This window comes from Typopeltis vanoorti, chromosome 12 (assembly GCF_054136105.1).
Source record: "Typopeltis vanoorti isolate ZY-2024b chromosome 12, IOZ_Tvanoo_1.0, whole genome shotgun sequence".
Classification (NCBI taxonomy): Eukaryota; Metazoa; Arthropoda; class Arachnida; order Uropygi; family Thelyphonidae; genus Typopeltis; species Typopeltis vanoorti.
In genome coordinates, this window is record NC_143560.1 from 58,963,780 (window position 1) to 58,981,546 (window position 17,767).

The following is a 17,767-nucleotide window of genomic DNA, read 5'->3' on the forward strand; positions in this document are numbered from 1 at the left end:
TTTCTTTACCACGCAACTCCTTGTTCCATGTTATAGCTCAAAGTTGTCTCCTAAGCTTGTTATAATTCCACATATATCCTTTCCTCGCACAAGTCTGCATATGACTAGCCACAACACAGGTGATTACTTCATGATCACTTTCACCAACTGGAAAAGTATGAAATCTCTCTCACTATTACAACCCCTAATGAAATGATGAGATCTAGAACTCTTGATCCTCGCATGCCTTTCTTTACGTGCTGCCTGAGATAGTTATCTCTCAAGAACTCGAGAAATTCATTTTCCTTATTCCCAAATGCTATCTCTTCATTCCGATCTATACCACCATAATTAAAATCACCCATAATAATTACCCTTCCTTTGTTCACTAATCAGGATGAAATTCTTTCTTCAAAATTACTTCCAAGTAGTCTTGGCTATAATCTAATGGTTAGTATTGCACTACGCCAGATTCCTGAAATTGTGGGAAGGCAAGGGAAAAGCATGATACATAAAGGAAAGCACAGATTTTTTTTTTGAATTTGTATAACATATACAGTGACATTTGTATAATTTAAACTTCTCTTCCCCAAAAAAATACTTCTGAAATTATGACAATGTAATCAAAAATTTTTTTTCCTCTTTTTTTTTATTATCAAATCATTTTTATATTTCAGTATCAAGACTATTTTATTTATCTGTAAAAGCAGATGATATACTTTGAAATTACATAAAGAAAAGATCACTGACTAGATCTGTGTTGTTGAGTCATGGTCAGCTGATAATTAGTGAAAAGGATCAGTGGAAATGATAAAAGGAATAAAAATTTTTTGGAAAAAAAAAAAAAAAAAAAAAAAAAAAGGTGAAGGATAGGAGAATGAAAGAATCAGTAAAAAATCTGTCATTTTTTTCACATAATGTCTTCAAGACTAAGGTAGTAAAGGAAGAGGCACCTTGTGTTTTTTTTTTTTATGCAGATAGGAATTTCTGATGAACTGTATTTACAAAATTTGTATTATTTCACCTTTACTGATATTAGGCATGTTGTGCTTGATTGCATATATGAATAATTCTGTTCGTTTCATTCTCCAGTGAATGAACTTTGTTTCATTCCTGTTCCCCCTCCTAATTTTTAAAAGGTATAGAAAAGACATCAGTCCTAGAAGTGCTCAATGCCTTGAAGGGAGGTGCTTTTTGGTTTGACTGCCATATGTCCTTGGCTTCACAATCATCCTGGCTGTAACGTTACATTGTGAATGTGAACAGTGATGTTGCTGTGCCTGTTGCAAATTTGGTCAAAAAAATGCAGAGCAACTTCAATCTGATATCAATGCAATGTTAAATGCTTTCCTTGATGCAAAGGATTTGGTGCATCAAGAATTTCTTCAAAGTTAAATCATGAACTCAGAGGGGCACAGGCATTTAAAGAGACTTGTTTTCTGGGCAAGTGAGTGTACTGGAACAGGGAAATTAGAATTGCTCAGAAATGTAGCAGGAATGGCCTCATCTGTGAATACTTATACTTCATCTGGCTTGAGAAATGAAGTGTACACCATATTATAGAGCCAGGTAAAGTATGAGAGAAGTAATAATGGCTATAAGAATACCAGTTATGCACTGGTTTTTCTATATACAAAAACTAGAAGCATTAGAAATAAATGGAATGAGTTTGTGGCATTCATTGATTCAGCCTCTCTAAAGGTGGTTGGTATCAGTGAAACTTGGTTAACTGAGAAGGGAGGATGTTCTAACAGGGATAGAATTCAAAGGGTATAGCATGTTTCAGTAAGATAGAGAGGATAGAGTGGTGGAGGAGTGTTACTCATGATAAGAGATGATTGTGCCCTATCAGGGTGGAAAATTAGTGGAGATAACACTAACAGCTTTGAGAGTATATATATATGACTTAAAGATAGATGCTAATACAACAAGATATTTACTGGGATGTTGCCATAGACAAGGGAATATAACTTGTGATTAACACAAAATGTTTAGACAAATTAGTTTGGCAAGTGCAAAGTGAGGATCATTATGGGAACTTCAACTATGGCAATATAAACTGGGCAAAGGGGGGACAGTATGCAGCAATAAAATAACTGAATTTTAGGATTTCTTGAGGGACAACTGTCTTAGGCAGCATGTGATGGAGAGAACATGATGATCAAGAGTTTTGGATTTGGTCACAGTATCAGAGGATCTGATTGTGACTGAAATGACATAGATGCACCCCTGTTGGTGAGAATGAACATGTGGTCCTGACTTGAAGGCTGAACAGACACGTGGAGGTATCAAAACAAAGAATTTGTGGAATTATAAGCCAGGCAACTATTATAGACTTAGAAACCAGCTTGCAACAGTGCAATGGATGAAAGAATTTGAAGGAAGAGGGGTCCTGGTAGATTGGAGATACTTAAGAAAAAATTTGTTGGCAGCAATGGCATACTGTATATCTCGAGTGAAGAAGATAAAGTCATTTGGAGTTAAATGGATGACAAGAACTGCAAAAGAAAAAAAGAGACTATATGATACATGTTCACTGGGCATCTACAGATGCTGTATGGTCACTCCAATGCTCGGTGATGTTTCACACCAGGCCTCGCCATGTAGTCCTGTTGTTTGCTTTTCTGGCAGCCTCAACTCTCTGAAGATCAGTCACTCCACACATGCCATCCATCTCATTGATGGTCTACCCCTGCCTCTTTTTCCAGGAACTTTACCTTCTATTACTCTTCTGAGAAGTCCTCTTTCCATCCTTTCTATGTGTCCAAAATATTTTAACTTTCTTCTGTCAATATCCTTAAGGAGCCTTAAAGTTCTGATCTTTTCTAACATCCATTCATTTGTACGTCTTTCAGTATATGATATCCTCAACAGCCTTCTGTAATCTCAAAAGCAGATATCTGTTTCTATCTAACTTCTTTAGGTTCCTAGTCTCGCATCCATAAGTCGCTGTTGGAAAAACAACTGCATCCAAAATCCTCAACTTTATTCCCGTGGAGATAGATCCATCTTTCCAGATTTTAGACAGGTCTCTGACTGTTGTTTTAATCATTTCTAACCATTTTCTGACATCTTCTGAACAGCAGTTCTTCACACTAATAATGGATCCCAGGTACTCAAACTTGCTGACTTCCTCAATTCTTTCTCCATTAAGGTACACTTGTTTCTCAAGAGCTTCTCTGTTTGTTTTTCCTTTGAGAACCATGATCTTTGTCTTGCAGAATTGAGTTGAAGTCCTCTGTTATTACTGATCTTGTTAACTTTGTCAAGAATTAGTCCTAGCTCTTCCATGTCATTACAGAGGAATACTGTATCATCAGCATACCACTCAGATTACTGATCAATCTACCTCTTATCCTAACTCCTGTCCTGAGCTCATCCAATGCTTCACACATGATGTCCTCTGCATATATACTAAACAAGTGAGGAGATAACAACCTGATAACAATCCCTGACTAGCTTTATATGTCTCAATCATATCTCCTCCTTCCTCCTATTTATGAGGCTTTGCAATTTACATTATATTAATCTATCCTCATACTCAATATTCCAAAGACCACTGATAACCTTTGTGAATCTTCTCTAGATTCTTTCCAACATATCCTCGTAACTATTAAAACCCAGTGATGAGGCCTGATCAATGCCTTGTACAATGGCATCATAGCCTCTTTATTTCTGCATGTCAGGACTGATGCATCATTGCCATTATCCAATCCATTTTTGAATCTCTGAATTTCAGGTCCTTGTCCATCATCACATCCAGATCTCTCATCATCTCTACCTCCTTTGAAGTTTTCCCACCAAGTGTATACTTTACATCCCAATGTTGTTTGCCAAATCTCAAAACCTTACACTTTGCAACATTGAACTGATAATTCCACTTAACTGCCCATTCACACAAGCTATTCAAGTCCTCCTGCAAGGCCATAATATCTTCATATCACTAGTTAAACCTATCCCAATATCATTAATATACAAATTTAACAACAATTGTCCCAATTGTGACTGCTAAAATATGATCTTTCTTTAGTAAACCCATGTGTCCATCAAAAAGAACATGCTATCGTTGTCAGTCCAATTCTGAATCTTAGTCATTACTAACCTCACCTGGTGCTCAATAACAGTTTAGCTACAACTCCAGACACTCAAATTGGCATATAATTTTAAGCTTTTAAGTCTTATCACCTCCTTTGTGAAGTGGAACAATTTTCCCTCTTACCACTCCTTTAGGAGTTGGCCCAATCAAAGATTCACGTTAAAAAGGCATGACAAAACTGTTGTTTACTCCCTGAAACATTCCCCTCAAAACACTGTAATATATATCTAGCCCTACAACCTTACTCACATCAAGTTTACTCAGCTCCTGATATACCTTCTGCTCAGTCACCATCAGTTTTCTCTCTTCTGCCAATGCACTCAAGATATGCATGATGTCACATTCATAAGGATGAAATACCTTTATGAATTTTTCATTTAATATCTCAACTATATCCTTCACAATGGATATTGTTCTACCAGTTTTCACCAATTAGTATCAGTCTTCCATAATCAATCTTTCTTCTACTTGCTTCTAACTGATTCTCATTCTGCATTTTTTGCTATCCTTAACAAGCAAGTTACTTTTCTCTCCTGCTCTAGGTATTGCCACTCATCTTGTGCTGCCTTCTTCGAAATTACATGCTTCATGTCTTCACTCATCCATTTCACACCTACCTTATTTAACCTTCTGACCTGTGGAATACATTCAGATATTACCCCTGCCACACATTTCCTGAATAGGGCTCAAGCAGCATTGATCTCCTTTCTATCTAGTTGCTCATTCCATGCAGGCCATCAGGAGATGGCTTCATGAAATGAGAGAAATGTTTAGTATCCTTGATGGTACTGAAGATGATTTATTGTTTGAAGAAAACAATGACTCCGTAAATACGGAAGAGATTTCAGAAGATAATTTCTCTAGCTCTTGAAGATGAAGTTTAAAACCGTTATTGTAATCCTACATTTTCCCCCTTGATACCTAATTGTTGACTAAAACCCTCTAAAATAGTTTTCAATCAATGTATGATTAGACATTATAATTATTTTCAAAAATGTAACTTTTTTTCAATAAACTTTTTCCGCAGAAAATGCCCTTGAAAAATATACGCCAGTAAATACGGTAAAATGATATATTAATATTAGTCTTACATCACTCATCATAAATCTGAAATGTCCGGCTAGCACAGCATGGAATCTTGTGGTCAAGAACCCGGTTAAAGTGCAGAGGCCTTAAAACACCGACCAAACTTAAATCGGAAATTGTATGTCTTCGCCAAAAATATGAGTCGCATTCTCCTTAGTTATCACGTTACTTTTTAAATACAAGTAAAAGCAGCTAATATCGTATTAAATAGTCCGTCGTCAGTTTCCAACCTTGTCAAGGACGAATTCTGGTCTTGAAATTCACGCTTGCTCTTGTTATCATTCAGGGAATGAGAGGTGTGATTGAAGTCTGATTAGCGGAATAAAGAATTACTGACCATTTAAAACTATATACAGTTAACCCTCGTATAACGCGGATGTTAGGTTCCGCAGAAGTGCCGTGTTATATAAATCGCGTTATGCGAGCCTCAGATCACATAGAAAAAGTAGGGTTATGTTCCGAAATCGTTTTTTTTTTTTAAATTATATAAACAATGACATATCATATCCAACAAAAAAAATATTTTTATTTAATTCAAATAATTCATGAAAGGTAAGAAAACATAAACTATGAAACAAATACATAGTATAAAAATTAAATTGTAATTAAACTTCATTGCACATAATGCATAAATGTTTTAGGCAAAATAAAATAGTGGATATTTTAATCTTTCATAGCACGAGGATTTGAGGACTGGTTAATAAACACTGGTTTTGTCATGTAATCACTTGATTCATTACTACAAAACAGTAGCGTAATTCTATCTTTGGAAACTTTGAATCCAGGAACTGATCTTTCATTTTTCGAAATATAGGTGCGTTTTTGCATTTTTTCCCAATATAACCCGGATTCATCCGCATTGAACACCTGGTCTGCACTATAAATGTTTATAAACTTTGAGAGCCTTTTGTTTAATAAGATTTCCATCCATAGGAATTTTCTTTTGAGGTGCAATCTTCTATCGAAATCATTAGGGATCACGAGCAACGCGCTTTGCACTTATCGTTGACCCAGCAATAAACACTTTCTCGGATTTTTATTTTCATATTTATTTGATTGTTCGAATTGTTGATTCATTTAAATTCAAAGTCCCTGCAAAAACTCCTGCTTTTCCTCCATTTTTCAACCGATCCAAGATTTTGAATTTTTTTCTTCGAGAGAAATTAATTTTGTTTTCAATGTTAGCCTGTGTAGCTCAGCGGATGTGGCGTTTGCACACCGCCGCGCTTGGCCGCACGAAGGAAGACTTGGTTTCGAGTCTAGTCGGCGACTAGAGGAAATTTTTCTAAGCCTTTTTTCGACCGGTTCCCGAGTTAGTCGATCTCTGGCACGGGCAAGCAGGTTTTTCCTCCCGGAAACTCGGGTTTTTCGTCCTGTAAACTCAAGAAAATCGACCGTAGAACCCACATTATTTCAGACATTAAATATATTGTGGTAGGGTTAGGGACCACGAGATGGCGGCACATTTGAGCCGTCTCTCTTCACTGCGTACTGCTTAATTAGTGATAGCCTTGGGCCATCTGTCTCTGATTGGGTACCAGTGGAGATTGAACTGCCCACTCAGTCTCCAAAAGTTAGATAGGGCTAAATGGCCTCGCCTACTCCCGTATACGGGAATAAAAAGGCGTTAGCTGATTTTTTTTTTTTATGTTGGTTTTTCCCTTTCGTTGCAGTTTGTGGCCATTACTATAAAAATAATTTTTTTCACAAAAAAGCAAGCATTACATATTGTACGTAACTCACCAGAAAATGAAGTGCTCAGCTTCAGATGAACACACTTATGATTTTTAATGCACTTTCCTGGCAGAAACGAAGACAATTTTCAACAATAAATGTTTTATACGGTAAACGATTGTGGTACATGCGTGCTAAAGGGTATTTCCCCTAATATAAATTCGCTACTTATAATTACATGCGGGATACAGGCAGACACAAATTTAACGAAGATAAAATTTGATTTTTAAGTCACGCGGTGAAAAACATGAAAAGATAAAGGGTTACTACAATTTGTAGACCGTGTTTTTATAGGAACCGTGTTGTATAAATACCGCGTTCAACAAGGGTTACTACAATTTTAGACCTCGTTATATCGAAACCGCGTTATACGAGGGTTACCTGTATTTAAAAATTTATGCACAATTAATCATCATACAAATACAACATTTATTTTACAAATGATATTCTATCTTTTTCAGTTTAGTTACTTGAATACAAATTCTACCCTACGGTTCTTCTTTATGAACTGGTCAATAACATCGTCATAAAAAGTTGGTTGTAACTTAATTTTCCCAAACAACACGCACACTTGTAAAGGCTGGTTGAAGCTCACTGGCTAGAGCTACTGTGACTGCGTATGACCCGTGTTTAAGCAACAGAGTGAGATGACGTGGAGGGAGCGAAAATGGCTATGCGCGCGCATGAAATCACAGTGATGAAGCGAGGACCTGGATGCTCCCACAACCGAGCAAGCCAAGGTAGCTTGACTAGCGTTGGCCTTCGATACACAACGCAAAGCTCAATTATTGCTGGGCAAGCTTAAAACGTCTTCTGTCTACAAAAATAAAAGCCTAAATGGAATGCTTATAAATGCACGCATTTATTAACAAATAAATATTAGTTCTTTCTGAATTAATGAGGCGCAGCAAGCATGGAGAATTCGCCACTGAACCTTGTATAACTATTACTTTCAATCCGAAATATCTGTTACCAAAGTAGTAACTAAGGTTCTTGTGTTTACGTGGTAAAATTTTAACAATTTATAATTCATTTCATTAAGCATTCATCACTAGCCATTTGTGGCATTTTAATCAGAAGAGTTATGAGGAACACATTTTAAAACTTTGCAGAAGTCTACATAAATTACCCCAGTCATTATTACAATATATTTCTCCCGTTAGTATCTCTTCATAAAAGTTTAGCAGATTTGTAAAAATCAATCGTCTAAGTCCTACTCAGGCCCTACTTACACTTTTCCCGAGGTGCTAGAGTGCTCTGGGATTCCTCCCTCTTGTTTGGGGCTCTTAATTGGCCCTAATTTTTCGGAACTCCCAGCTGGGGCTTCGTGCGCCTGTGCATAAGTACAGCCCTGTGCCTTCGCTCGATGAGGATCCTCCTTAAAGTGGTTATGAAGGAACCTCCCATGGAATGAAGAGATACATCGAAGGAGATCAGCTTTAAGCCCCATAATCTAACGTACATTCTACGCACTTATCACTCACTTGATAACTTAGTGGGTTAGATCCCTTGTTGATTCATCTCCCTAATTACTCGGTAAATATCTCTCTTTCGAATTAGTTGCATCTTTCTTATCCCCAAAATTACACACTCGGCCCATCGTTAGAGCTTATGTTTCACACTTGATATGAAATTAGCGCCTCCGTAGCGCAATTGGAAGACCAACGGTACATTGCGCCCTTCGATTGGAATAGGCCTAAGTTCGATTCTCGTCGCGACGGGAGGAATCTTTATCTGGACGATTTCAATCGAAGGTGAGTTAGCCGATCTCATACGGAGGTAGCAGGGTTTTTCTCCCGGAAACTCGGGTTTTTCATCCCGCATACGGACAAATCGGCCCTTCAGAACACACTCAATTTACAGACAAAAAATACTAGTTGTGGTAGTGGTGAAGGTGGGCGGTTGATGGAGATGATTCATAGTAAAGATTCGGTGTAGTGGTTGAGACAGTTGGTGTCCTCCCGCGATGAGTCTTCGGACTCCTTGGAGGTGTCACGAATAATAATAATAAGATATGTTTTTGTCTGCTACGTATCTTCTCCAGTTTTTTTTCCCCAAGAAATCTATGTAATCTTTGTCACTCACATTCGTATCACAACTGAAGTTTTTCTTTTCCAACACAAAATTCAGATAACCAGATCTGTTTGCAGTCTAGATATTGTCTGATCAAGACTTTATATAACAAAACCACCGCATCCATATCGTTGCTGTTTAATGTTCTTATAATTTTATGCAATGGCCTTCACTGCCTTTGCAACGGTTTTAATATGAACTCCCTGACCATTATTATCACTAGATGATTCTTATTTCTTCTCACTACAGTCCACCAATAAAACACAGCTTTCCGTACGTGAATCATCATTTACACTTTATACTCAGCTACTACGATAAACAAACATCTATATTGGTTTCATCTTTCCTCCAGCTTATTCAAATCCTGAGTTATCATGGCATCACTACACGAAAATCATTTGTAAACAAATGACTATTTCCATAAACCCCATCTACCTATTGGCAATGGGCAATTGTATATTGCCAATCCAATTTTTTAAAATAATTTTTAGATTTCTAGTCATAAGCGATTCTATTAATCTACATGGATTAATTTTACGCACAAGTAATGATGCATTCGGCAAAAATTTCTCATGTTTTTCTTCCATCATGAAGTTTAGACCAATTAGCCTGTTCCACTCTCATGCTATGACTTTCTTGGTCTTCCAATTCTTTTTCCATTTATTTTATATCCATATAGTATTTTTTTGGCAGTCTACTAATGACCATTTGATTTAGATGTTCAATCTTTTTTTGTCTATATTTACCTTTACAGTAGTTTATTTATTTATTTATTCAGGTAATGTAAAATTTCTTCATTTTTTCTTTATGTTCTACTTGGTATATCCAGTTATTTTTCTCAGAAATTTCATTTCTGCTGTTGGATCGATTTTTCATTCTAATGGTCCATGTTTCATTTCCATATAATAAAGTTGGTTAAGTCAGAACGTTATACAGTCTGATTCTAGTGTGTTCTTGGACCAGGATGGCTTAAATCAATTATTTACTATTATTTATTATTAATGTACTGTATTATATAACTAAATCTATTATTACTATTAAAAATGCTCGTGTTTTCATTATGGGATACTGGACTTGTATATAGCCACTCTAGAATGTCTTCACATGCCAGCTTTTGTTCGTTCATGTATGGACGAAATAAGGATAAAATTAAGAATATAATTTCTTCAAGAGAAAAATCAGCTAAGGCACCATCTAACTTTTGGAGACTGAGGACAGTTCATTCACCACCGGTAGCCAATCGGAGATAGCTGGCCCAAGACTATCACTGATTATAAACGGCATCCGATGAAGAGACGACTGGCAAGTGTCGCCATCCCTATTCTTAACACAATGCCATTTCGCTTCTTGGTTTTTTCCGGGACGAAAAAACCCTTGCCCATGTCCAGAGATCGACTAACTCGGGAACCAGTCAAAGGCTTAGAAAAAGTTCTAGTTAGTTACTAGACTCGAACCCAAGTTTTTATTCTAGTTAGCTCAAAGGATGTGAACGTCACTTCCACTGAGCTACAGCGGCCGTATTTCGTGTTTAGCAGTTTTCTCCAGAGAGAAAAAATATGCCATTATTTTAGTAATGCCTTCTCTAACTCTAGATTAGATACAAAAAAAAAAAAAAATTAAATATGGGCAACTTTCCTATATAATATGGGTTACTTTTTCTTCGCCTACATGAGGGTTATTACTTATTAAGTAATCGTTAAATTATTCTGCTACTGCACAAGATGTTTGAAAGTCAGCTGCAAAGCTCGTATTCCCTTCGATCGAAATTTGCTTTACTTTTTCTCCATATATGGGCTCTGCCGAATTTATGTTCAGAACGGACTAATTATTAGTAACGTGTCAAAATAAGGATTTGCACAAATTCACATCGACAGACGACACAAGAAACAAAAGTCTCACTTGCTATGTTATTGTTGATAATAGCGATATCTTTGCTCTGGTTTGTGACAAGAGAGTGTACAAAGTATTTTCAATAAAATGCGATCACGTTTAGTTTTGAGCAGGATAAAACTGAATATTGAAAAAAGTTTGTAAGCTTTAAAAAAAATCAAAGTTGAGCAGCTTCCAGAAGTGAAGAGTTGACTCAAAATATACAAATATTATTTAACAAAAAAAAAAAAAAAAGTTTAAAAACAAGAAACAAACTTTGGAAATTCGGTGACAAGCCCTGCTGAAAACATTACACCGTTAAGAAACAGTGCATAAACTAACTAAACAAAACTCAAAGGAAGATTTTATTAAGCATATAAATATTCTGAAGGTGGCAAAATGTTCTGGAGGCAATTGAAAAAGCATAGAAGTGGAGAAAAGAGTACTGTAAAAGGAATCAGAGAGGATAAGGATGATATTTTAATATCTAGCTTGATTACTTTAAAAGACTGTTAAACGAAACAAGCAGTAATAGAAGAAAATATCCAAAAAGGAATGCAAACATGAATACATATCAATACTTGAGGTAAAAAAATTTATCAAAAGCCTGAAATGTGGAATGGTAGCTGGAGTAGATGATATTCGACCAGAAATGGTCAAATATGAGGGTGTAACAATTTTGCAGTAGCTACACTGAATAATTAATGGGACCTGGTCAGAAGGTCGAATTTCAGATTATTGGAGTAGATCCCATCTATAATAAAGCGGAATGTGATAATTACAGAGGAATTTCATTAACTGTGGCAGGTAAAATTTAGGCAAGCAAGCAAGCACACATGAGAAGAGGCAAACAAAGCTACGGGAGAGAAACTTATGGGAGAACAAGCTGGGTTCATGTCAAATATGAATTGTTACGATCAGATTTTACTTTCTCAAACAGTCCAGAAATCACTGGAATTAATCAAGGATCTATATTTAAAGTTTGTAGATCCGGAAAATGGCATATGATAAAGCATCAAAAGAAAAGTTGTTCAAAACGCTACAATTATATGGTGTAAATGGGACATTATAACTGAACAATACATAGTCAATATCCGAGTTGTAATTCAGCAGTTAGAATTGAAGGAGGTACAGGAAGATAGTATGATATTGAATCAGGTGGGAGACAAGGATGTACATTATCCACTGTTATTCATCATCTATACGGATCATATTATGAAGGAAAGTGACATTAAATCTGATGTTAATCTCAGCTCTACTCTGTCTTATGCAGATATTATGCTCCTAAATAAATCTAAGTAAACAGAATAAGCTCTACAATAATATAAAAAAATCTGCTCACGCTCTTTATTTCCTAAAAAGAATAGGCAAGGTTGTTTATTCCAAAGTTTAGGAGCTTGTCGGCAGCAAGTCTATCCTTAGCCATCACCTGCTCTTCGGGAGGCCTAGCACTATAGATGCAAACGTCATTTCCACAGCCCTGCTGCTGTAATAAATTTGTCATGAAAAATCAGTAATTATAACAAAAATTATAATAATTTAAAAGACAAAAACTATGAAAATAGTTAGAAACAATGTATACATTAACTGCTTCCAGAATGGACCAGCTACAGATAAGCGAAACATTCCACTATTTCTATAAAATTTCAATAAAGACGGCAAAACTAAATAAGGAAATATAATACATGGAAAAAGATAATAGAATTGGCAAACCTGGAATTGGCTAAGAGACAAAATGGTTAAGACACTAAATTAGCTGTGTGCAAGAGTGTTCAAATTAATTTTACCGTATGTATCTGAGAAAGATTAGAAAAAAATACTTGATCAAAGACGAGGCTACAGATACAGTTGTTCTAAGGAAGATCAGTAAGGTGACCAGACAGCACTAATGACAGTATCATATTATATATGTGAAGATATTAGGAAGCAACTTTAAATTGTTAGCAAAAATATTTAGATTTTGTAAACGATTCTTAAATCTATTCAATTTAGTATTAATGCTTCTTCCATGAAATGCGAGTTCAATTTATTCCTTAAATTTCTTCTACCAGATACTCAAAATCAACCTCCTTATAATTCTGATAATATTGCTTTATTTTCCCACTCTTAATATTATTTATCCTATTTAAATAAAATGATTACTTCAATATCCTCCATCCAGAGAGGTAATATGGTCGTCATAATTTTTGATCACACTGTTACATTCAAGATTATATTATCCCCAGTTCGTTCCGTATGCCTTGCTTCCTGAATTCACCGCGAATTCTAAAAATAAAAAATAAAAAAATTACATATTCTATTATTTTTATAATGGATTTTCTTACCCTTAAGTTTAAAGCTATTGGGCATTAGTATGGCGAGTAGACCAAGATAATCTGGAAGCCCAGCTCTAGTAACCACACATGAAACGTATTTTCAAAGCAATTCAGACTTTCGAGAAGCACAAGGATGATCTCGTGTGAGATAATGATATTTATTTATCTTCTAATCTAACCTATATATACTGTCGATAGGATTAGATTAGTTGGATTAACTTCTCCATTTCGAATCCCCTCTATTATTTGGAGTCAGGGCAGAAGCAAATAAGACCGAGAACAACGTATTTAGATCAATTAGTTGAGTGTGTTTTTCTGACTGGTTTGTCTTGCGGAATGAAAAATCATGCCAACTCAATATTAGGTGGGCTATTTTATCTGAAACGTCATTATAAAGATTCTTTGTTTTATGGACAGATTTCGAAATCATGTCTCTTCAAACAGAGAATCATTGACACCAATTCAGTTACGGAGATTCATTTGAATCCCATCTTGAATCGTTCGAGTTGACATCGTTCCTACGTTTCAATCAATAGTCTATAGGTTCGATTCTCATTAGAAATGGATTACTATTATTACATGCTACTCCATGGAACCCATAGATTCATCGAGGGAGGCACTAAACATCATACCAACCAATATCCACCATTTGTACAGCATCTATCATACTCTACTTTAAACTCATTCATAATCATGGCACCCACAGCAGATTCTGGCAACTTATTCCACTCATTCACTACTCTCCAAGCAAAACACCTAGTTCTAACATCCTTGCTAACTACACTCTTACTCACTTTCCATGGATGGCCCCCTAGTTCTCCCACCAACACACACCTGTTCTGAAAATTTTCCTCCGAATTAATCTTGTAAAAAACCTGTGGGTAATTTGTATGTTTAAATCATATCACCCCTTTTGTGGCTGTCAACTAGTTTCTGTAACCCACAAATCTTCAAGCTGTTTGTTTAAGGTTCATTCCATAGACCTGCTACCATCTTGGTCGCTCATTTCTGAATCCTTTGCCCCCTCTTCCACATTGCCAAGAAATCCAGGTGACCATATCTGCATGCAGTAGTCAAGATGGGGTTTTATCAATGCTCGATAAAGAGGTATAATAACCTGCTTGTCAAAGTAGTCAAGTAACCCGATGAGTTGCTTTGGCCACTTTTATATATGTGCCCTCTGAACTTCAACTTCATACCCACCAACACTCTCAAATCTCTGTATATATGTCTTTATGGGTGGTAATTTTCAGTTAATTTCACTACTTACTGAAATCGATTTCTGGTGCGAGACTACCGAACCGCTTATCGGAGACCTAAACTTGTTTGGTCTATAGAGTAGAGAGAGAGAAAAAAAAATCAGCTAACGCCTTTTTATTCCCGTACAGGGAGCAGGCGAGGCCGTTTTAGCTTTATCTAACTTTTGGCTATTGAGTGAGCAGTTCATTCTCCATAAGTGCCGCCATGTCATGATCCCTAACACAATATTTTTTTAATGTCTGAAAATAGTGTGGGTTCGACGGCCGATATTCCTGAGTTCATGGGACGAAAAACCCGAGTTTCCGGGAGAAAAAACCCGCTTGCCCGTGCTAGAGATCCAGTAACTCGGAAACGGTAGAGAAAAGGCTTAGAAAATGTTCCTCTAGTCGGCGACTAGATTTGAACCCAAGCCTTTCTTCGTGCGGTTAAGCATCGTAGAGTGCAAACGCCACTTCTACTGAGCTACACAGGCATAATTAGAAGAAGCACACGTATAAACCACAGTGAAAATTATTTAATTGTAAATATTTCATCCTAAGTATCTTAGGACTTCATCAGTACAGTATTTAAACAAAAATTAGGAATAACATACAGTTAGGGCGCATGATTACAATAGAATCTCATGAAAACGTGCATAACGTGCTCAAGTAGTACAAAAAAAAAAAAAAAACGTTAATTATTTAACACAGTTTTGTATGATAATTTCCCATACTTTAGGAATAGTAAGAACGTCGTTGCGGTTTAGGTTTGGTCTGTGTAGTAGGGCTTCAGAACTTTCTTTGTATAAACGTTCATGTTTAAATATAGATCTATGTAAAAGTTTAGCCTTTTCCCAATGGATCCTATGGTTTGGAATTTCAATTCCGTGTTGAGAGAGGCCAGATTTCTGCGGTTTAAGAAGACGAATGTGGTCTTGATGTTCCGAGATGCGTTTCTGAACAGACCTACCTGTCTGTCCAAAGTAAGATAATTTGCATGAGCATGGAATCTCATAAACACCAGGTAACATCAAGGGTGAGAATTTGTCCTTAGGAGAAGGTAATAAGTTGTAAATTTGGTTGATAGGTTTGTAAGTAGTGGCAAAATTGTATTTCTTCATAATTTTAGAAAGACGTTTTGAGATGCCTTTAACGTAAGGTATGGGAATCCTATGCACTTCTTCCTCTCTGGTTTGATGCATGCAGAAGTGACTGATGCTTTTTTGAGTTGTTTTGGGATTATATCCATTTAGGATGGCTGTATTTTTGATAACTTCTGGGTAGTCAGTTTATCTAACCGTCAACTAACAAAAGATGAATTAAATGTTCTAGCAAGAGGCCATAAATTTGCGATTTCAAAGTGTTTCCCATATTTAGACTTTATACATAATATAGAAAGAAACATCAAGCATCTCTCCAGTATTGAAGCCAACAAACTTCGTTTCGAAGTAGCTAAAGTGATCTACAATGCCAAACCTTCAGAATTAAATATCCCACCGTCGGAATTGAAAGCTATTATTTCCTTAAAACATAACAAAAATTTAATCATTACTAGAGCTGATAAAGGAAATACCACTGTGGTTTTTGATACCAATTCATATGACCGAAAAAATAATTTACTTCTTCGAGATCGTAATACTTACTCCAAATTGGATTTTGATCCTACGAATCGTCAACTCAGAAAATTAAATAAGCTACTTAATGAAACTTCCTCCTTAGATGAAGAAACAATCAAAAAACTTAAGACATACCATGCAAGACCTCCTAGAATTTATGGCTTACCTAAGCTACACAAAACTAATGTTCCACTTAGACCTGTCGTAGACTGTATCGGCTGTCCAACGTACAAGTTATCAAGATTCTTATCTAACCTTCTCCGCCCTCACATAGGCCACTCAGTCTCTTCAATCAAAAATTCTAATGAGTTTCACACAAAAATTAAAGACATTCAGCTATCAAAAACTGACTTGTTAATCAGCTTCGACATTGTCTCCCTCTTCACTAACATTCCCCATAAAGAAACAATAGAATTACTAACTCAAAAATTTCCGTCTGATATAGATGAATTGTTCAAGTTTGTTATTGCATCAGGTTACTTCACCTGGAAAGGTCAAATTTACAAGCAAGAGGAAGGGACAGCAATGGGATCTCCTTTATCACCAAACCTAGCAAATTTGTTTCTAGAACACCTTGAGGAAAAAATATTCACTTTTGAACCCAAACCAAAAATTTGGCTAAGATATGTCGATGACGTATTTGCAGTATGGAATCATCCCGAACCTGAATTACAACTGTTTCTAGATAAAATTAACCTTCTTCATCATCGCATCAACTTTACGTTAGAAAAAGAATCTCCACAGGGTATCTCTTTTTTGGATTTACACATCAAAAGAAAAGAAGACGGTTCCATCGCCACTTCCGTCTTTCGCAAGCCTACATTCTCAGGTCGCTACATTCACAATTCTTCTGCTCATCATCCATCTCGGAAATCTGGCATTATTAAATCACTAGTTTCCAGAGCACACAAATTCTGCTCCTCTGAAGAATCTTTAAACCAGGAATTAGAAGTTATCAAAAATACAGCCATCCTAAATGGATATAATCCCAATCAAAAAATCATCAGTCACTTCTGCATACATCAAAAACCAGACAGGAAGAAGTGCATAGGATTCCCATACCTTACGTTAAAGGCATCTCAGAACGTCTTTCTAAAATTATGAAGAAATACAATTTTGCCACTACTTACAAACCTATCAACCAAATTTACAACTTATTACCTTCTCCTAAGGACAAATTCTCACCCTTGATGTTACCTGGTGTTTATGAGATTCCATGCTCATGCAAATTATCTTACTTTGGACAGACAGGTAGGTCTGTTCAGAAACGCATCTCGGAACATCAAGACCACATTCGTCTTCTTAAACCGCAGAAATCTGGCCTCTCTCAACACGGAATTGAAAATCCAAACCATAGGATCCATTGGGAAAAGGCTAAACGTTTACATAGATCTTTATTTAAACATGAACGTTTATACAAAGAAAGTTCTGAAGCCCTACTACACAGACCAAACCTAAACCGCAACGACGTTCTTACTATTCCTAAAGTATGGGAAATTATCATACCAAACTGTGTTAAATAATTAACGTTTTCTTTTTTTTTTTTTTTTTTTCCTTACTACTTTAACACGTTATGCACGTTTTCATGAGATTCTATTGTAATCATGCGCCCTAACTGTATGTTATTCCTAATTTTTGTTTAAATACTGTACTGATGAAGTCCTAAGATACTTAGGATGAAATATTTACAATTAAATAATTTTCACTGTGGTTTATACGTGTGTTTCTTCTAATTATGAACGCACCACAGGTTTCGTTATT